Raw genomic sequence first — 23,255 nt, forward strand, 5'->3', positions numbered from 1 at the left:
ATGTGGAATATATATTGAATGAAAATGCTATACAGGTTTTAAACTATGTATAAGAATATATATTTTTATCTATTAATATGTTGGGTAGATAATTGGTGTGAAATAAACAGATGAGAGGCCTCGATGTTGTTGTTGTTGTTGATCTAGTTATTCAGCGGAGTATGGATAACGACCACAGACTCTTTCTAGACAGTCCAATGGAACGCTAGCAGGTTCATAACCTGTAGGTCTTGTGAACGATGTGTTCACCGGTGTACTCTATCCCCCTCATGGTTGCCTTTAGGATATCTATTGTTGAGGAAACCCCTTAGCAGTGATGTCCGTCCTGATGAAAATCCTAGATTAGGTCCCTTGAGATAGATGTTTTTTTAGGGACGTAAAGTGAGGATAACGGGAATGGGTAATCGGGATAGTGATTGGTTGGTGAAAATTAAATACAATTTATTTATTGTGGGTTGAAAACCCTATATGCTCACCAGGCTCCCAAGCCTGACCCACTCAGTTTTAATTGTATTACAGGTAGTGGCGCGAGGGCATAAGATGGTTGAATCATCAAGTTGTTTTGTTTACAAGTCTGTATATGTATATATTTGTTGAATGAATTGTAATGTTATCGTTTATGCTTTATGGTCTGTATCGGAACATGACATCCCGAGTTTTGATTATATAATGAAAATGCATCTCTTGATGAAACGTTTTGATAAATATTATTTTATCAGGTTTTGTTTTGGGAACAAATTCCGCAACACTTTTAAATCAAAAGGATTTACTCTGAAATTATTTTAAAAAACATAAATGAAATCGGTCTTTTCTGGCCGTGATTTTGGGGATGTCACAGAAGATACTGGTTGTCGCGGGGATGGAGTCCAGCCATGTTATCTATGCGAGAATTGGGGTAAGAAATAATTATTAGACGAACTATCTAGATAATTATTTTAGGGAATCTTCATTAGTTACATTGCTATTTGTGAAGTGCATACCAGTTATATGCAATCGAAACAGGATAGGTCTTCGAATAAGTGATCTTAACTCCAAATTCACATAGAATCGGGGTGATGTAAAATTTCACAGATTCTAAGTCTATAACATCCTAATTACATATAGCCTTAGTATATCCACTTAGCAGCTATCAACTTAGTAATGAAGATCCCGTTTTAGTTCTCAAGTATAACGTACTTATAGTAACACCAAATACTCCCATAGTATTTTAAGTTTAATGTTATGTTCTATTTTTCTCATTGTTGTAGGGTTGGTAAGATTTTAGCAGTGTTGCAACCACACAATTAAACTTAGGCACATGCTAGTCAACCCTTAGATAATATAGGTGATCAGGCTATATCTTCCCAGTTTTGACCATATGTCTCTAAGCCCACTTGCGTTGCCCAACAATCTTAATTCATTTGTACTGTCCTAGTGACACTGATTTTAGTATGAATGCAGGCACGTATACTTACTTAAATATTTTATTATTTAAAGTATAAACTCTTGGTCAGAGTATTTTTAATTCTTTATGTATTTATAGTTAGTATATCTTTTATGGGTTGATATACTTAATTCACTATAAACAATGCTCTGATACCAATCTGTCACACCCCAAAACCAAGAACAGCGGAAACGTTCTAGGGCGGAGGACGTCATGTACAGTATCACAACAATGTAAAGTAGTAAACAAACAACAACATCATCCATTGCATTAATAATATAATTATTATACAGATGTGTTCTGTCAAATTTTGATAAACACTAAAGCATAATTCAAAATGAAAGATAGGTCTTCAATGAGCTCCATCTTCCCAAATCCTTGCATCTGTACCTGTCTATGATGACCTGAGGATACAAGTAATTTTGAAAGCAAGTATCAGCTTTGAAGCTGGTGAGATCATAAGTATTTTAGTGTCTTAATTTGTATGAAAATACTTGTATGTATTTGAAATGTAAGTATTTGTATGTATACGAATTGTAAGTATTGAAAATGTAAATGAACTGTAGGTATGAAAATGTTTGGAAAACAACTGTAAACGTTTGGAAAACCCTAGAAATCCCTATGATTCCTATTAGTAACAAAAGGAGTCTTCTACCAAGACTTAAATGTTCTCAAGGTAGTCTTCTACCAAGACCTAACTGCTCTGAATGTAGCCTTCTACCAAGGCATCTAATGTATGTGCGTGTGTCTCTTGTAAGAGTATGTATTTTTCCCAGGTATGACTATCATTAACCAAAAATATAGTTTCTACATTTCCATGCGTCGTGTGAATGTTCACGAAGTGAATGTAAATGGGAAAACGAAATAGTACTATGGTATAGTGTCGAACTACAACCGTACCAATTTCCTTAAGTCTAGGGTAATCGTGTAAGTACTGTAGTATTTGAAATAAATAACTACATCGGTACTCAGCTGCCTTATTTGAGGGATAAGGTATAATGTGATGTCTAGATCCCAGGCTGTACGCTCCCCTATCAAAGGGATTTTGGGACCTACCCACGACCCCTGCATATCTGCAAGCCGTGAGCATCCACATTACTATGATCATGTATACTCAATATAACTATCATAATTACGTTGTGATTCATCAGTATAGTTAGATCCTGAACTGGGTCCATGCTATAGCACCTAGTGACATCTGTTCTATGTATATGTAAGTGTACTTGTGTAAGTGTGATCATGTAAGTGTACTCGTGTAAACGTGACCAAGTAATTGTACTCATGTAAGTGTGACCATGTAAACTTATCTATGTAATAGTATAGTAATGTATTGAATTGTTCTAGCTATAGTGTACGTGCTCACTGTCTAGCAAGTATAGTAATGTACTGTAATGTTCTAGCTGTAGTGTACGTGCTCTCTATCTAGCAAGTATAGTAATGTACTGTAATATTCTAGCAAGTATTGACTCATGAATGAACCGACACATTGTATGGTATCGCATTCTAGTAATAGTTCTAGTATCTTCCTAAACTACCCGCATGGTAGTTTACTAGTAAACTAACTGGTATGTATGGACATGGAGGTATACCCTAGCTACCCAAGGGCATGGGATGAACTGGAAGGACCTTTATGACTATATATGTATATATATTATATAGCTAATATTTAAACGACCTTCAGACGAGTACCCGATATCCCACCAGACCACATCTCAAGCGCGAAAAGGAAATAGGGTGGATAGCCTTCCTAAGTCTTTTAAACATTTCTTATATAACTATACATATAGAGGCATGCAATTTATAATATAAAAACCTAAATAAGTTTTGTAAAATCTTTGAACATAGATATTATCTTAAGAAAATATCGACTTGATGTCAATCTATAAAACGGTTTGAAGGCATGGGTTTGATAAAACGGTTTAGTATAAAGAAACATTTGTTTGAAACACAATTGTAAATAAGTTTGAAAAGTAATATACGGAGTAAAATATACAGAGAAATAAGGAGTTTTAAACACATAAAGTGTTTATGAAAGACATTTGAAGGAAACTGTTTAGTAAAACGGCTAATGAGTCGCCAATCATTTGAATGCTGCTTATTAATCACATGTGATTGATATAATAACTAGCATAATTCTACTTGTATCCCCCCCCCCCCCCCCCCCGCCCATAAAACATTTAAAAGTAGTTTAAAACATTATTTAAGGGGTATGAGCTCACCTGTAGTGAGTGGTTCTAATGAAAACGTTGGATCAGTTGCTAAGTATCAAGTGGTGACTTGAGTACACATGTGAATCCTATTTAGCATATATTGACACATATATGAATATAATTAGTGTTATGAACAACTAATTAATGAATTGGGACCACCTTAGGGACTAGTGAACACTTATAATGAAGTGTTACAACCATATATGATTGTATGAAGGGGTATAAGGCTTTACAAAGGAGTGTATGGCCAAAATACACACTATATGTGTGTGTGCGGCCAGGTGTGCGGCCTAGTGTGCTGCCAGCACATATATGCAGCCATGTGTGCTGCCAAATGGTGTGTGCTGCCATGTGTGCGGCCAGATGGTGTTCTTGGTGTTCTTGGTACCTTTTATGAAGATCTTCAAGGAGATTTGAATGATACTTGAGAGGATTTCGAGTTCTATGCTTGAAGAAGTGAAAGAAGTGTTCAAAAATGACTAAGTGTGGTATATATAGGTGGAGTGTGTGGTTGAGAAGGGTGTGAGGCCGCAAACACATGTGTGTGGCCGCACACTCAAGTGTGTGGCCGCACACTCCATGTGTTGGAGTGTTTGGCCTCTTTTTGATTCCTACACTTTGAGTTAACCCATTTCCACACTCCAACCTTGATTATAACACGTTTAGAATGCTCCAATAGACCCTAAATGGTACTACAAGATAGCAAAACGAGTCTATTACTGGTAAGAAATGAAGAATGCAAGCTAGAGATTTTCGGGTTGTCACTGTTATTAATCACATGTAATTGATATAATACCTATGATATTCAACTTGTATTCCCCCCCCCCCCATAAAGCATTTAAAAGCATGTAAAAGCATTTAAAAGGTTGGTTAAAGGGGTATGAACTCACCTGAAGTGAGTGATGCGAATGTAAGATCGGTAAAGGATGCTAAGTGTCAAGTGAGGACTTGAGCACATACGGATCCTATTTAACATATAATAACACACACACACACACACACACATATATATATATATATATATATATATATATATATATATATATATATATATATATATGCTTACAATTAGTGTTTATAACAACTAATTAGGTAATGGAACAACCTTAGTGATGATAAGTCTATTTTATGAATATACTAAATTGTACTAAATATGTTGAATTGATGCATAATTGTCCAAGAATGGCACTACTTTGATGAGTTGTTGAACTTTATATGCAGGTAAATACTTAGTGCTAAATTGGGTGGAAAATACAAGAAAAATGAGCAACATGAAGCTAACAAGCATGGGAGACGAATTGTTAAAGGAATGAAGAAAAATGGTGCTGAGAAATTTGACCACTCTTCAATGTTTTGATCATATCTCAATATCTAGAGCTCCAATTGACATGAATGAAGAAGTTCTGAAAACTAGACAAAATTTCCTACAACTTTCATGTTTTGTATTTTTACTGATTCTACCATTTTTATCACCAAAAACGGGCAACAAAGATGAGGGACGTCCTAGAACACGTCTAAGACACCCCCTAGGACGCCTACCCGTTTTAGGCCATTTTAAAGTGCAAATCAAGGACGAAAGAAGGCATGTAAAACGCCCAGACGTCCTATATGACGTCTAAGACACCTACTAGGACGCCGCCGTGGAAATAGCTCCGAAAATCAGTTTTTCATCACCTATTTAAAAGAGATTTAACCCTAATCGACTTAAGACCTATCCCTGTGATTTTTCCAAGTTTTGGAGGATTCCGAACACGTTCAAACCTTCTCCAAACACATTTTTTATCATTAATTTCCGAATCCAAAGCGATAAATCATCAAATTCATTATCATTTAACGTTTGAAGATCGTTCAACCTACGGATCCCCATCAATTCCATCAAGCTCCAGATTTGATTACTTCATCCCCAAGGTTTCATCGTTCCATGGTTGATTGATCATTAAACTTCATTGATTTTATGATTCCAAGTTGGTTTGTGAATTTTAGCATTAATTCCATTATTTATATTAAAGTCGTGTGTTTTATTAATCATATGGAAGGCTAAACCACCTAGGTTACTTCCGGGAACGTTGTAGGATGTTAGGATGAACACGTTTTGATTATTACTTTTATTCTACTCAATTTCAGTTATTGTTTCATTCTTACAGTTATGATTTTTACTGACAGTAATTGGAGTTGGGTTTTTTTTATTGTGTGATATTGCAACAAAGATAGTGTATTGTTAATTCACTAATCATTCTGAATTCAAATTGTTTAGGAACTAAGATGAGCAGTTGAACCCACATACATTATTCCGAATTTGTAGTATTATATACTCAACATTGTAATAGGTAATTGTAAGACACATTATCGCCAAACCACTAGTTGTTCCTAATCCAATTAGACATAGGGAGTAAGACAAATAGTTGGAATAACATATTGTGTGCTCAAAAATTATTTGTTGCAAGTTAATCAACCTTTAATTATGTCTAGGTAATTAAATTGGAATTTAAGGGAAGAAAACGTGTAAGTCCAACCATCTGAACAACTGAACCGGAAGTATCTTGTTTCGTTTTCTCATTGATAGTAGTTTGTTTTAGTAGTTCTTGCATTTCCAAGTTTTTACCTTTTTCATCAACTTTTAGTTTAAATAATTTCGTGACAATTGCTAGTAGTTTTTCATTAACTATTTTAACACAAAGGTTGACCACAACCTCCTCGTGGATTCAACCCTTACTTACCCTAGCTATCTAGTGTGTGTGAGGTTTATTTTTGACCAAGAAAACGACCTCGATCAAAATTTGGCGCCGTTGCTGGGGAGATTGTGCGCTTAAACTATTGTGTTGAAGTACTCATTACATTTTTTTGTCTTGTTTTATTTCTAGTTCAGAATCTTCACTCTTTTATTGTTTTTTTAGGGACAGTCATGAATGGAGGAATACACTTACATGAATCAATATATGTGGTGGGTGAGAGAAAATTCGGGCCAATATCAATATTGTAATGATATCTACTATGAGTCATATAATGTTGATCCGTATGATGATGATTGTTAGTGGACTGGCAATTCGGCTCAAAACCAACACCATGAATCACCTTGTTTCCCTGAAGACATAGTTGTGTTATAAGGTCCTACATGTCAATATGAAGTGCTCGATGATCAATTCTAATTTTTAGGAAGGAAGGGTGGCACTATTGCACCACTAACTAGTGTTTACGACCTAAGGACCATATCTCCATGAGTTTACGGCCGTAAACTCATGGTATTATGTACCATTTCAATGTTTAAGGTCCTTAGCTCATGTTAAAAGTGTTCTATACTTGATTCCAAGGCTTTGGAAGGGATTATGGCTCATTTGGACCGTTAAATAGAGTTTACGGCACAAGGAGGTCACCTGGTTGTAAACTCCCTTTTGATCATGTTTTCTTGATGTTTTCTAAGTGTAAACTAGTTGATTCAAGTATATATCAAGCTACGACAAGAGTACTAACAATATAGAAGCTCGAAAGGGGGTTTAAGGCTCAAGAACACTAGTGTGTGTTCTTGGTGTTCTTGGTGAAATGAAGAATGCTTGAAGATCTAAGAAAAGAGGATGATTTCATGGATGAAATCATGTAAGATCACTAGATGATGAAGTATATCAACTAATCAAGGAGGAAAACACTTACTAAGTTGAAGATCAAGAAGGAAAATCGGATGGTACTTGAGAGAGAATGGCTTCTTGGTTTGAAAATGGTAAAAAAAGTGAGTAAAATGACTAAGTGTGATATTTATACTCCTTGGAATTTACGGCCGTAAACTCAATGTTTAGGCCGTAAACTCCAAACTCTTGGAGTTTTGGTACTTAAATGTTGCACAACTAACTCTAAAGCATACTTCCTATGTTTACCTCTTGAAGTACTAGGCTTTGGAACTCTCAAACCGACTCTAAACAGCTTAAAAGTTAGCAGAAACAATTATGACTTCTATTGAAGTGAATGGTTGTACATGATAGAAATTTCGAGTTGTCACAGGCATGCATGTCCAATGCATGTCTTGAACTCTAGCTATGTCAAAAATTGTGAAAATGAGGTTAAAACCTTATTCACGGAATCAAAACGTAATTAAATTTCAAATCTGCAACATATACCTACAAGGGGACCTCAAGGATCCATAAAGTTGCCAACTTTATGGAATCCAACCACACAAACTGTAACGCCTGCGTTTCTCGCTAGACGTTAATTATATGGTTAACATCAACAACTGTAACTTATTTTATATAATAAAAAGGAAATTATTTGAGTATTATGTGATTCATCTATATTTATTTATAGTATACGTGTTAACGACAATATAATAAAATAAAAATAAAATACACATCCAAAATAGACTAATAATTAGGCCTAATACCCATGACGAATGTTGAAGTAGTCGTAACAAGGATTCTGGAGATATAAGGATCGCTTAAATCGAACTTATAATGAAGAAGTTATGGTCTGTTGAAGTCTCGTGATTCGATCCAATTTGACAACGCGCGTCATAAATATTAAATTTTCGTTAGATTACTTTCTAGCTTTAGTAATCTAAACGAAAGTCAAGTAGCTATTAAACCGAGAGTGTACATATAGAGAACGTCCAAATAAGACTTCATTAGAGGAAGTTATGAATTTTCTAAGATCCAGTGTTGCAATAAACAACCCAAATATCTAATTTTAGATCGGTTGATTGTTAGCCAAAACAATCTAAATGAGAGTAAAAGATCACGTTAATAGGATTCCAACGGTAAGAAGACAGTCGAAAACGGACATCGGATGACAAAGTTATGCATTTTATATGGGATTTAATAGTCGAAGCCTGTGTGAAAGAAATAAAGTCAAAATTAGCTGACGGAGTCTAAATGAAAGTTGTAGATCCCATTGATAGTTATGCATGGATATAAAGAACGTCAAAAACAGAGTTCATGTGAAGAAGTTATGCAATCTTAAAATTTGAGTTTCGTCGCACGCGTCTGCACCCCACGCATGGCCTTCTAGAAGCCGCCACGATGTCCCAACTGTCACACCCCAAAACCAAGAACGGCGGAAACGTTCCGGGGTGGAGGACGTCATGTGAAGTATCATAACAGTGTAAAGTAGTAAACAAGCAGCAACATCATCCATTGAATTAAAAGTAAAGTTTTAATACATGTGTGTTCTTTCATTGTAATAAGACACCAAAATATGTAATCAAAATAAAAGACGAGTCTTGTCTGTGCTCCGTCTTATCAAAACCTGGTCATCGTACCTGTCTACTGGTGACCTGAGAATACAAGTTGTTTTGAAAGAGTAGATCAGCATAAAGCTGGTGAATTCATAAGTAATTAAGTGTCATTACTCTGTATTGGAAAGTTGTTATGAATGCCATGTAAACCTTTGAATGAAACATTTGATATAAGTGTGAAAACCCTAGAAAATCCCATATTTCCTACTAGAATAAAAGTAGTCTTCTACCTAGACCCGAATGTTTTGAAAGTAGTCTTCTACCAAGACTTGAATGTTTTGCTGTAACAAAGATGGTTTTCCCCTGTATGACTACTATTAACAATATATAGTCTACCTCATCGTTTATGTGAACGTATCACAAAATAAAAGTAATAGGGAAAATATAGTCATATAAGTATTATCCTTTTGTATTAGGATAAACACGACATCGCGACTGCCGAAAAGTATTAACCTTGAACATCCGTAGATGTTCATTTTCCTCTGTAGCTAACAGCAGGTCGAAGGAATTGTTAGGGGCTGTTTGTTAGCCTCTTAATTGACAAATTAAGAGGCATCCTCTTAAAAGTTCAGATTCAGACCGTTTGGTAGAGTCTTATTTTTTGGCTCTTAATCGGACTCTAGCCTCTTATTTTTTCAGACTTCACTTTGCATCTGAAATGAAAAAGGAAGCGCGCGTTCTTATTTTGTCCCATCATACCCTCGTCACACCCTTCTCTTTTTTCTTGCGGCATCAAAGAACAACCGCCTCCATCCTCTCCCCGTATCTCGTCGGACTTCAACGTCCGCCTTCACACACCACAACCATTGCACGTCATCGTCGCACACCACTTTCTCCCTCCAATTCCTCTTCGATCTGCAACCACACCGAAGCCTAGGGTTTGAGTTGCCGGCACGACCAACCATCAACGACCTCTTCAATCTATACCTCGGTGTACGTTACTTTCTTCTACATCTATACCAAATTCAACGAACATTATGCTTTGCTAATTGCCAATGATGATGTTTATTACCAAGGAATAACCAATTTCTCCTCTATTGTTCAGGTACGAAATTGATGTCTCCCCTTTTTGCGTTTAGTTATTTCCTGTTCCCATAATCCGATAGGCACCCACCCCATCCTTCTCTCTCTAAAATTGTTGTTGCAACACTCGAAGTTGGTGAGAATTTATTTGTTACTTTTTAGATTTTGTCACTTTCATTCAGTTCCTATCGACAAGGTAAATTCTGAAAACGAACCCTACATAAATTCTTTTTTTAGATTGGGTGTTGATTGATGACTACCGCTGATAAAACGGATCGAGTTATGCATAATCTTAAGTATGTTTGCTTGAATCGAAGGTAATTTGCTCGATTTCTCTGTGTTATAGATATTGCGACTTTGGTGTAAATGTGATGGATTGAATTCTGAAATATAAGTTTATGATCTTGTTTTTTTTGTTTGTTTGTTGATTTCTGAAATATATGTGTGTATAGTTAAAATATGTTGCTGAAATATGCTGAGTTTGTGTTTATTTGTTAAACAATATTGTTGAAAATGTGCTCTTTGTTCTAATTTTTTCTTTTTTGTTGATATGTGTGTATGTATAGCTGAAATCTATTGCTGAATCTTGTTGATTTGTGTTGAAATATGATTCTTGATCTTGTTGAATTATGTGTTCATTTGCTGAGAATGTGTTTGTAGTTCTTTATTGTGCTGAATTTTGTAATGTGATGAATTAGTGTTGAATTCATTTGCTGAAATGGAATTATGAAATTGAAATATGATGGTTATTGTGCTGAATTTTGTTATGATTAGTGATTAATGGGTAATATGATGGTTTAATTTTGATTTATTTAATTTGAATTTTTTATTTTTTTTCTACATAATTATTCAAGAAGTTGATTTGGTTATTTCATAAACAAAAAAAATTGAATTTAGCAAAAATAATACAAAAGGGTAAAACAGTCATTTTTATAATTCAGCACTGTAATTCAGAGCTTTCAACCAAACAACAATTTAAAATTCAGATCTTAAAAATTCAGACCCTCTTAGAAATTCAGACATCTTAAAAATTCAGATCTTAAAAATTCAGATCCTGCCAAACAGCCCCTTAGTCCCGTAAAGGTACCCCTAGTATAAGTATTAACCGTAGGCATCCGTAGATGTTCATTACCTCTGTTGCTAACAGGTGGGTTCCGAAATGGTTAGTCTCGTATAGTATCCTTTTGTACTAGGATAGACGGAACTAATATACACGTATAGTATGTAATAGTATCTCATCATATAGTATCTAAGTACGACTATCCATGTAAGTGTATCCATGTAAGAGGATCCAGGTAAGTTTAGCTCTTGATATAGCATTTAGTATAGACTCATGAATGAACTGACTCTGGTGTGATTCCATGTAATAGGATTAATGTTTTGTATCCCCTAAACTATCCCTATAATAGTTTACTAGAATGTATTTCTGGTCCAAGAAGGTTTATACACCCTTGCTACTCAAGAATGTGGGAACTAAATGAAGAATGAAACTTGTCATATCAATACATATATATATATATATATATATATATATATATATATATATATATATATATATATATATATATGAACATAAGTGTATAGATATAGATTTGATCAAGGACATGAAAGAGGTTTTGTAAAACATTTAAGAGTTTTGACAATAAGTAACAATGACTTGATGTCATTTAATAAAACATTTCAAAAGTAATTCATTTGATAACAAAATATTTTAAGATAGAAAACCATTTCATGTATCACATTTTGAAGTATCTGAGATCAGTTGGTTGAAAACACAGTTATAAATCACATGTGATTGATTCTATAACATACTGTTTTCTACTTGTATTCCCCCCCCCCCCATTAAAGCATTTAAAATCATTTGATTAAGGGGTATTAACTCACCTGTAGATGGTGGTTTGGATGAACTGAACGATGTAGGATGCTAAGTGTCAAGTGAGGACTTGTACACACAATGATCCTAGTTAACATATAATCAAACATATATGTATCTAATTAGTTAATTAATAACTAATTAATCAAGTTAAGACACCCTAGGTAATAGAAACATTTTGATTCATGTGCTACAGGTACCAAAGGGTTGCACCTAAGGGTTGTATGACATGGTATTGGAGTTTATGGCCCATGAACCACCCCTTTATGGAGTTTACGTCCCATGACCATTTCCCCATGAGTTTAGGGCCGTAAAATCATGGTACTAAGTGGAAAATTGTGATTTAAGGTATTACGAGTCATGATTGGGCATCAAATGATCAAGTCCAAGCCTTAGGATAACATTAAGGGCACAATAACACTACCTAGTAGAGTTCACGGCCTAAGGACCCTTTCCTTAGGTGATTACGGCCGTAAACTCCTATGGGGAGTTGTTTTGATTGTTGTTTAAGTTCTTAACCACTTCTAGGAAGGATCAAGGTTGGCATCCAAGGCATAGGAAGGAGCTAAGGTCCAATTTACCACCTTGAAAGGGGTTTACGGCCCAAGATCATCCTTGGCGTAAACTCCTTTGTTATATGGTTTCTTGATGATTTTAATGTGTTATTAAGATCATAATAAGCATACAAGAAGCTATAGCAAGTGCACTTACAAGATCGGAGCTCGATTGGGTGTTTAAGGTCCAAGAACACTAGTGTGTGTTCTTGGTGTTTTGAAGATCTAATGAAAATCAACAATTGAATGGATGAAATGATGTATAATGACTAGGAGATAGGTTATAACAACAAATCAAGTCAAGTAATACTTATATTTTTGGAAAATCGGGTGAAGAACGGTATGCTACTTGAGAGAGAATGGTTTTGGTTCTTGAGTTTAAAAGTGAGGAAATGAAGAATGGAGAGTAAACTCATGCCTAAGGCATGCGTTTTAGGCCCTAAGAGAGTTCACGGCCCAAACTCTCTTTGTTTGGCCGTGAGCACCAATTCAAGGTGTTGATTGTTCCATTACATTCCCGATTAACTAGCAGTCACTTCCATTTATCCGTCCGATTCGTGAATAATTAATTAAAATACTCAAACGGACTTTAAACTGGCTAAAATTTAGCAGAAAGGCATTTAACTTTTAATTGAAGTGTTGGATTGTAGAGTTCGTACGAATGAAAATTTCGGGTTGTCACATCATCCCCCCGTTAGAAGGAATTTCATCCCGAAATTAGAGTTTAAGCAAACATGTAGTTACAAATAACTAAGCAAAAAGATGAGGATATTTCAGTTTCATCTGATCCTCTCGCTCCCAAGTGAATTCAGGTCCTTGCTTGGCATTCCAACGAACCTTCACTATCAGGATAAGACTTTGTTTCATTTGCTTGACCTCTCAGTCCATGATCTCTATTGGTTCTTCCATGAAGTTGAGGCTCTCATTGATCTCGATCTCGTCGAGTGGGATTACAAGAGTCTCATCGGACAGACACTTTTTCAAGTTCGAGACATGGAAGGTAGAATGTACGTTACTAAGCTCGCGCGGTAGATTGAGTTTGTAAGCTACGGGGCCGATTCGGGCAAGAATCTCGAAAGGCCCTATGTATCTTGGATTGAGCTTCCTATGCTTTTTGAAGCGTATCAAGCCCTTCCAGGGTGAGACCTTCAGTAGAACGTGGTCTCCCTCCTGGAATTCCAATGTTTTCCTTCGTTTGTCGGCGTACCTTTTCTGTCGGTCTCTAGAGGCTTTCAATCGTTCACGAATTTGAACGATCTTCTCTATCGTTTCCCGAATGATCTCCGGACTCATGAGAGTGCTTTCAGGAACACGTCCCTTAGCTAACTGGGTATCACCCACCTCAGCCCAACATAGAGGGGATCTGCACTTTCGGCCATAGAGGGCTTCGAAAGGAGCTGCCTTTATGCTCGTGTGATAAATGTTGTTGTAGTAAAATTCGACAAGGGGTAAATGAGTATCCCAAGCTTTCTCAAAGTCAATCACACAGGCTCGCAACATATCTTCTAAGGTATGGATAGTTCTCTCACTTTGTCCGTCGGTCTGTGGATGGTAGGTTGTACTCATGTCCAGCCTAGTTCCTAGGGAACTTTGTAACGACGGCGAGAACCTCTAAGTGAATCTACTATCTCTGTACGAGATAATGGATATGGTAACACCGTGTAGTCGTACAATCTCCCTAATTTAGGTTCTCGTAAGTTTCTCCATTTTGTCGGTTTCTTTGATGGGTAGGAAGTGTGCAAACTTGGTCAATTTGTCGACGATGACCCATATGGTATCAAGTCCACCCGTTGTGTTGGGCAACTTGGTTATGAAGTCCATAGTGATCTGCTCCCACTTCCATTCTGGTATCTCCGGTTGCTGCAGAAGACCGGAGGGTTTCTAGTATTCGACCTTTACCTTCGCGCAAGTAAGGCATTTACTTATGAAGGTAGCAATATCTGCTTTCATGTTAGGTCACCAGTATAACTTTTTAAGATCCAGATACATCTTATCTGAACCTGGGTGGACGGAATTACGAGTGTTGTGTGCCTCAGTCATGACCAAGTCTCTGAAGCCACCATGTTTCGGTGTCCAGATCCAATCGATGAGGTATAAGGCTCCGCCATCCTTGACTTCCAAGTTCTTATCCATCCCTCTCAAGGATTCACCCGCCACATTTTTAGGTTTCAAAGCTTCGAGTTGAGCCTCCTTAATTTGCGTGGACAAGTGTGAATGGATAGTTAGAGCCAAAGATTTGACTCTACGACCAAAGTATTCTTTCCGACTTAGGGCGTGGGCTACTATATTGGCTTTACCCGGATGATAACGAATTTCGCATTTGTAATCACTGAGTAGCTCGACCCACGGTCGTTGTCTCATGTTGAGCTTCTTCTGGTTGAAAATATGTTGTAGACTTTTGTGGTCTGTAAATATCGTGCTTTTTGTACCATATAGGTAATGTCTCCAGATCTTCAGAGCAAACACAACTGCTCCTAGCTCAAGATCGTGCGTGGTGTAGTTAACCTCATGTGTCTTCAGTTGTCTCGAGGCATAGGCGATGACCTTACCTCGCTGCATCAGAACACATCCGAGTCCTTGATTTGACGCATCGCAATAGACAAAGAAGTCTTCTATCCCTTCGGGGAGGGATAGTATTGGTGCGGTGCACAAGGCTCAGTTGAGCGTTTGGAATTCTCTTTCCTGTTTCTCTTCCCAGTCAAAGTCCACGCCCTTCTGGGTCAATGTCGTAAGAGGTTTCGCTATGCGGGAGAAGTTCTGAATGAACCTGCGATAGTAGCCAGCGAGACCTAGAAATAGACGAATTTTTGTAGGTGTCTTCGGTGTTGACCAGTTCTCAATGGCCTTGATTTTGGAAGGCTCCACGTGTATTCCCTCTTCGCTAACAACGTGGCCCAAGAATTCAACTCTTCGAATCCAAAATTCGCACTTAGAGAACTTCGCGTAGAGCTTCTCCGATCGTAATGTTTGCAAGACTCTGCGGAGATGTTGACTATGCTCTTCCTTACTTCGAGAGAAGATGAGTATGTCATCAATGAAGACGATGACGAACTGATCCAAATAAGGACGACACACCCTATTCATCAGGTCCATGAATACTGCGGGCGCGTTAGTTAATCCGAACGGCATCATTACGAATTCGTAGTGCCCATAACGAGTTCGGAAGGCTGTCTTGGGAACATCCTCCTCTAACACTCATAGTTGGTGATATCCGGATCGTAGATCTATCTTCGATAAGTAGTTGGCTCCTTGAAGTCGATCAAATAAATCGTCTATGCGGGGCAAGGGATAACGATTTTTAATGGTAAGCTTATTGAGTTCCCTGTAGTCGATGCACATACGAAACAATCCATCTTTCTTCTTGATGAACAAGACCGGTGCTCCCCATGGTGAGAAGCTTGGCCTAATGAATCCCTTCTTGAGAAGTTCGTTAAGCTGATGGGAAAGTTCCTGCATCTCTGCCGGTGCCAGACGGTAAAGAGATTTGGCTACGGGAGTAGCCCCTGGAACTATGTTGATTCTGAACTCGACTTGGCGTTGTGGTGGTAATCAATGTTTTAAAACCCGGGTCGACCCGTCCGGTTGAACAGGTTGGACCGTGACCCGATGTAAAAGGCGGGTCAATTGAGACCGGTTTTTTGTAAAAATACGAATCGGATCGAACCGGTCGGGTTTCCCCTAAACCGCGGTTCGACCGCTTATGTCAAACCGGTTAAAACCGGATTGACCCGTTTTAATAGGGTTTGTATAGTTGGATACAAGTATCGAACGCCAAAACAACGAGCCGTTTGCGGTTTCTTTAATGTTTTTCAATGTTTAAACTTTGTGGACATCAAATTATTGGTTTTATATGTTTATGGATTATGCATGAAAGTAAAAATATATAAAAATAGAAAAGGATCATAAACCGGGTTGACCCGACGGTTCAACGGGTTGAACCTGTTGACCCGTGAACCGGTCATCACACCGGGTCAACTAAAAACCCGGGTTTTAAAACATTGGTGGTAATTTGGGAAGTTCTTCTAGGAAGATGTCGGGAAAGTCGCGTACTTCGGGGATGTTCTGAATATCTTTTACTTCTTGACTCGTATCGACGATGTGTGCGAGGAATGCATGATATTCCTTTCATAAGCACTTCTGGGCTTGGATGCACGAAATGATGCGAAGGCTCGTACTAGGTTTGTCTCCATAGATAACTAAGGTTTCGTTGTTAGGAAGGTTAAGACGACTGCTTTTTCAAAGCACATGATGTCGGCGCGAAGAAGACTCAACCAATCCATGTCGATAATAACGTCGAAACATTTAATTGGAACCGGCATGAGGTCTATCTTGAAAGTATGACCATCTAAAGTTAAAGTACAACCTATGTATACGCAATTAGTACTTTCCGTTTTCCCGTTTGCCATTTCTACCGTGAATGATTTATCTAATGCACATGGTTTTTGTTTAAGTAGGTGTGCAAATTTATGACTTATGAAACTTTTCTCTGCTCCACTGTCAAAAAGTATGCAAGCATATGTGTTGAGGAGAAACGTACCAATAACTATCATAGGATCAGCTACGGCTTCCTCGCGGCCTATGGCCATAACTCTTCCTACTCCGCCAACAATCCCCGCCTTAGGGCAGTTCCTCTTGTAGTGGCCTACCTCGCCACAACCATAGCAAGCTTGGCCCACACCGGCGTTAGGAACTTGGGCGGTCAACCCTGCTGGAGTTTTGTAGAAACGAGCTGTATGCCCCTTCCTGTTGCAGTTAGAGCACTGCATTTCCTTGCAAGGTCCGTGGTGATGGAAGTTGCATTTGTTACACCTCGGAAGATTTCCAGCATAAGTTTTTGCTGGTAAGGGGTTTGTAGGGACAACAGGGGTTACCGTGGCAGCATTGATTGCCACAAGTTGTTGTCTCTTTGAGGATTCTTGCGAAGCCCCTCTTTTCCTCTTGTTCCACCCCTTCTTCTTGTTGTCGTTGTTGTTTCCCTTTTGTGGCTGGGGTGTAGGGATTGTTGGGTTCTGGTGTTTCCCGTGATCTATGTGAGATTGTGCCAGCTCCTTGGCGCTGCCAAAAGTAACAGACTTGGATTCTAACACACTAGACTGGATCTAGGGTGACAGTCCGCAGATATATCTCTCTATTTTCTTGCTCTCGAGAGCAAGCATATCAGGGCATAGAATTGCCAGATCACAGAATCTATTCGTATAGGTTGATATGTCGGAACCAACCATTTCTAGACCCCAAAGTTCCTGTTCGAGTTTTTGTATTTCCCCTCGAGGACAGTACTATCTCATCAGCATGGCTTTCAAGTTTTCCCAGCTGATAGAATTTGCCACCACAATAGTCAGAGACTTAACATGGCCATTCCACCAAGTTAGTGCTCTGTCAGAAAAGGTACAAGTAGCAAACTTGACATTGTTGCCCTTCGGGCAGGCGCAGATTTCAAAGACCGATTCCGTTTTTTCAATCCATTGCCTTAAGACCATAACCCCACCAGTTCCATTGAAGTTTCGGGGTTTAGCATTTGTAAAGTCCTTGTAGGTGCATTCCCTGGGATGCCCATGGCTCTCGCCGTGGTTGGAAGGATGTGCACCTGTTCTCGATCCACTAGGGACAGGAGTATTGATGGCTGACACAGCAGCTGCTACGCTGCTGTGAAGGCAACCTGGAACATAGTGGCATCGAAAGGAGGAGGTGGTTGAGGAGGTTGAGGTGGTGGAGGAGGTGGTATCGTCGTTTCATTATTAGGGTTACGCCTTGGGTTTTTACGAGGCGGCATCTTTTAACTATACGTTTAAAAAGATGACAACATGGATAAGAATAAATGAATAACGAGAGTGACTCATGGACTAACTCTCCATAGTCCAACAGCACAATGAATAGTATGTTTGAATGAAGATGATAGCATTTGGATAAAAACTTCCATATGATTAGATATCTGTCAATAATACTGGAATTACAGATGTAATAAGTTTGGGAAAAGTGGCCTAGAAGTAGGCCTTACATCAACCAAGATAGGAAAATTTTGACAGAACTATGACTAGATCAAGACCTAACGGGTCTAAGATTTACAAGGATAGGAAATTAGACCAAAGTTTTTACATAAACTAGGTTATATCCAAAAGATGAGTAGATGAGATTCTATCGGCGACGAGAACTGCTAGCATGAGTTCTTGATCCCGACAGTAGGCGTTCTATGTCCCTTATACGCCTGTCATCTCTCACTCTCTGAGCTCGAAGTTCCCTAACTTCAGCTTGGGTTTCAGCAAGTTCTCTTTGCAGAGCTGCATTGTGGACCAGAGTCCTTTCATGAGCATACTCTAGTTGGCGAATGTGGACTATGTTAACGCCATAGTTGGCGTCAATCTCCAAGAATCGATTGATAGTTGATTGACCCAGTATCGTGTTCCGAGAAATCCTACGAACCATGATGGGTAGGATCCTGTCAGCAGAACCTCCCTCAGTGAGGTTGTAGAAGCTTCTGTCTCCATTGTAGGGGATAGGTTGACCCTGTTCCTGACTCCACCTATTCAAGTTTGTGGCCCACGGAGGTGTGGGTCCTTGAAATGCGGGACGGGGGTTCAGGTTTGGGTTTTGAGCAGCTGGAGGTAGGTTGTTGACTTCAGGCTCCGAGTCAGAACTATCAGAAAAACCCTCAGCATGGTGATCATCCAAAGGGATTGGGTGATCATCTTCTGGTTCTTCCTCTAGCCATCTAGCATTGCCTTGGTTTGGGAAGTACGGGTCGCCGTGGTGAAATCCAGCCATTAAAATCTACGCGAGAAAAGGGATATAAGAAATTGTTGGATTAATGTCTAAGTCCATAACTATAATTGGTAACACTTGACCCGACCCGGCATGGTCCATTTGGATTGCATACCATCATGCACTTGGATAGACTATAATGAGAGAAATAAGACACTTATGGTTATTAATATATTATAAGTTCTAGTATATTAATAATAAGAATAATAAGATTATTTAATTAGTATTGATCAAGAATTAATCTAGGATTAATTAAGTGATCAAAAGAAGACTAATTAAATATATGGGTTGATTGTGTAAATCATCCATACTTGTATAGTGGGCTAATGCTCCATGGATAATCAAGTTGGGATAAAACCCATAGGATGGTCCATGGATGCTCCATGGTGTATTTGTACCCATGGATCATGGAAATGAAAGGCCATGTCAATTAGGGTTTACATGGTGTAACCCTAACTATATAAGCATCTTATTCTTGACCAAAATCGGCCACTAGAGTGAGAGTAAGAAAGGGCTAGCCGATTTCATGAGTTGTAGAATTCTCTCAAGTTATTCTAAGTGTTTTGGTGATTGTGATTCCATTTGAGGCTTCCACGCTATTGGGGCTAGGCACTCAAGCTTCATGAAGACTTTCTACATCAAGAGGTATGTATTCTATCTTGTTACATTCATTGTTTTTGTATGCTAGATTAGGATAATACCTTGGAAGTTCTTATTTGCATGTATAATAGAGAAAACATAGATCCAAGGTATTTAGGGTTGCATGTACACTTAGGAGTGTTAGAATGCTCAAAACCCAACAGTGGTATTAGAGCCTAGGCTTGTTTTCATGTTATACCTGCAATAGAAGCTGAAAAAAATGAATTTGTTGCTGTCTGATCATCAGACTCGGCGAGTCCATCAGAGGACACAGCGAGTCCATGCCTAAAATGTGATCAATTCGATCCAACTCGCCGAGTTGGTTCATGCACTCAACGAGTTGGACCCCCAGACAGCATATTTTCGAGTTTTTTGGCTAGAAATGGACTAGGAACATTACCCTAAGTTGTTTTTGAACTTATAAACTTGTTGATGTGGTAATGTTCATGCTAATCCAATTTCAAAGATAATTGTCAATAGATTCATGTTTTGAATTAGTTTAATGATTAGGAATATTACATGAAAAAATTTGATTTAAATTATCTTGTTCTAATGAGTTGCTTAGATTAATAGAAAAGTTAATTGATTATGTGTTTTCAATCCAAATTAATCTAAGAGTTGATTCTAAAATGTGTTTTTGTAACTTGTCCTCAAGTTATATGAAAAGTCACATTTAAGTTTCATAAAACTCATAAAAGTTGGCAATGGTTACAAAAGATGAAGAGTCTTGTCCTTAAGTTATGGAGGTTCAAGAGTCATTTCATTAATAAATAAATAAATAAAGTGTAAACTTAATTAATTTCATAAGTTATAAAATAAAGAAAAGTTAATTCTTTTATTAGTTTAAAGTCTTCCATAACTTGTCCTCAAGTTATGGAACTTGAAGAGTTTTTGGATTAAAACTACTTTAAACACATAAGTTATGGAATTAATTAGTTTTGAATAGTTTCAAAACTTGCCCTCAAGTTTTGGAATTTGTAAAGTTTTCACTTATGAATACTTTAATTCCAAGTTAGCCCTTAGAATTTTAAAAGTTAAAATTCAACCCTTATACTTTATAATATTATAAGTTAATAATATATATATATATATATATATATATATATATATATATATGTATAAGAGTAAAGTCAGTCTTACTGCTAGTACGCCTCATTCATGAAGCCGGTCTATAAGGTGGGTATAAGGTTGTTGCCTATAAAATGGCAACTTAATGGGTGTCCACTCTCACCCACCGCTTGCTTGACTGGTGGAGGGTCGTTAGCCAAACGGGTTTGACAGGACTTTAATTCTCCCTTCATTAAAAGTATTAATGATAAATACTAAGTAACTAAACTCTTAATAATACCCAATCTTAGTTACTTTGGAAAATGTGAATAAGGTGCTAATCCATGAAATTACACTTTACACTTTGTCTAAGTCGTTAGTGGAGCGTGTGTGGTTAACCGGCACACTAACCTGGACTTAACAAGGTAGGTAAAGGGTGACTTAATATTTATCATAGTATCGATGGAGCGTGTGTGGTTTACCGGCACATCGATTGAGGGGTAATTTATTAAGGGTACCAAGTGATTTGCATGGTTACTTCACACCTTGTTTTGTGATCCTCGGCATCCCAGTCACAAAACCTGAAGGGCACACTCGAGATTGAAACATGCCTTTGAACAGTTCAATGAATCTCAAAGATCTAGGAGTTTCAAAACCAATTAAAACCTAATAATACATTTCGTTTATCTTGGTGGAAATTGGTGAATCGTCATTCACCTACCTTCAAATATTTTATAGCTTGGATTACGGCATACCTCTTCTAAGTTATAAAATAGTTTTTTGGGTCCTAGCCTTAATATTTCATATTGGGTGTCATATTAAGGACTTTAAAATCAACTATCTTGAATATCTCCCAAAAGATGTCTGGTTTAGACATATATGATCTTCCCAAATCTCTTGAAACAAGCTTTCCTAAATGAAGATGATGTCCCTAGGAAATCATACTTCATTCACCTCCTCCAATTATTCTCCCCAACCCACAAGTTCTTTAAAAGTTTAAGGTCACTCAAGCCCTATTGGCAAGGCAAGGTCTAGGTGTGATTACATCTTGGAGATGTAGTCACATATTGACAAGCCGGGAGAGTTGGGTGTCAAAGTCTTGAGAAAGTTGGTGGTTCAATCACTTTCTAAGTCACATAGTGAGTTCCTTTGGGACACCTATGAAACAGACTATGACAAGACCCTTAATGATCTTATCTATTTGTTAAGATCAACTTCCTTAAAACTTGATGGACATTGACAATAGTGACACAGGAAATCCAGGAAAGCATTCTCTTCCCAATGGAAAGGGATCGGCCATAGTCAACTCGGTTGACCAAATGGTAAAGAGAAAAGCTAAGTCTGTGATAGTCTCGTGTACCATTATCAAAGGGTCCATATGTTTATATTGCCAAAGAAAGGGACATTGGTTGCGAAGCTGCCAAATTTACCTAAGGATGTTAAAGTCAATAAGTTTGACTCTACTTCAGGTAAAGTCCACTATCTAACTCTGCTAAGTTTCTAATCTGAGATTCTTGATACATGATGTGACTGGGTCACATGTTGATGTTTTAAGAATCAAAGAAAAGTAAACAAACTTAAAGAAAGAATATGCTGAATCTGATCGCGTAGATGGATTTCTATCGCGTAGCTTGAAGATCAGATTCTTGAGCTACTTCTTAGGAGTTATGATATATTGCTTAGGAATAGATAACAACAAGTTTTCATATGGATTGTAAGGATAAGTTTTTCCGCAAAGTTTTAAAATAAAAGAAAATTTTAGATGTTATTTATTTTAAAATATCCTTACAATGGCATTTGAGGAAAAATTGTTGCTTATAAGATTGCATTAATAGCAAGAGTGGAAATATAAAATTGATTCTTTAATTTGTGGTAATGTCTAAATTTACCAAATAAGGAAAGATTCTCATCACCCAAGTTTCAATTGGACCGGGACTTGGAATCACGCAAGTTGTATTGCATGATGAATGAGAACTTTCAAGTATTGGAAAAATTAAGACTAATTACTCGTTCACATGGATGTGTGAATCAAGTAATGGACTAAGGGATCGAGTACACATTCTTGTGCACTGATTAAGTCCACCACAAAAGATTGATAAGACTATTCGTCATAGTTTACTAAAGCTCAGTAAATATGATTATACTTACAAGCTTAGGTGTAACTCTGAGACATTAGAAAAGGTTCCAATGTAAGGCAGAGCGAATAAGAAGAATCAAATTAGGCAGAATGATAAAAGTTTCTCAAATCTGAAAAGATGGGAGAGTACTTTAGTATCAGTGTTGTGATCATCTTAATGATTAAGAAACCATATCAAAATTAGTTCTCTAAGGGAAATCTTAGTGCATTCTTATGACTAAGAAGAGGGATCTTGAATTGTTGAAATGGTTAAGTCAAGAAGATGAGTCATACTTCATTCCAATACAAGTCTTAGAGTCATACTCCAAGATTGTATTTGAGTGACATGTCTCAAAGAAGGTTTAAAACACTTTTCAAATGTAAGAGTAAAAGTTTTCT

The sequence above is a fragment of the Lactuca sativa genome, chromosome 9, assembly GCF_002870075.4.
Source record: "Lactuca sativa cultivar Salinas chromosome 9, Lsat_Salinas_v11, whole genome shotgun sequence".
NCBI lineage: Eukaryota > Viridiplantae > Streptophyta > Magnoliopsida > Asterales > Asteraceae > Lactuca > Lactuca sativa.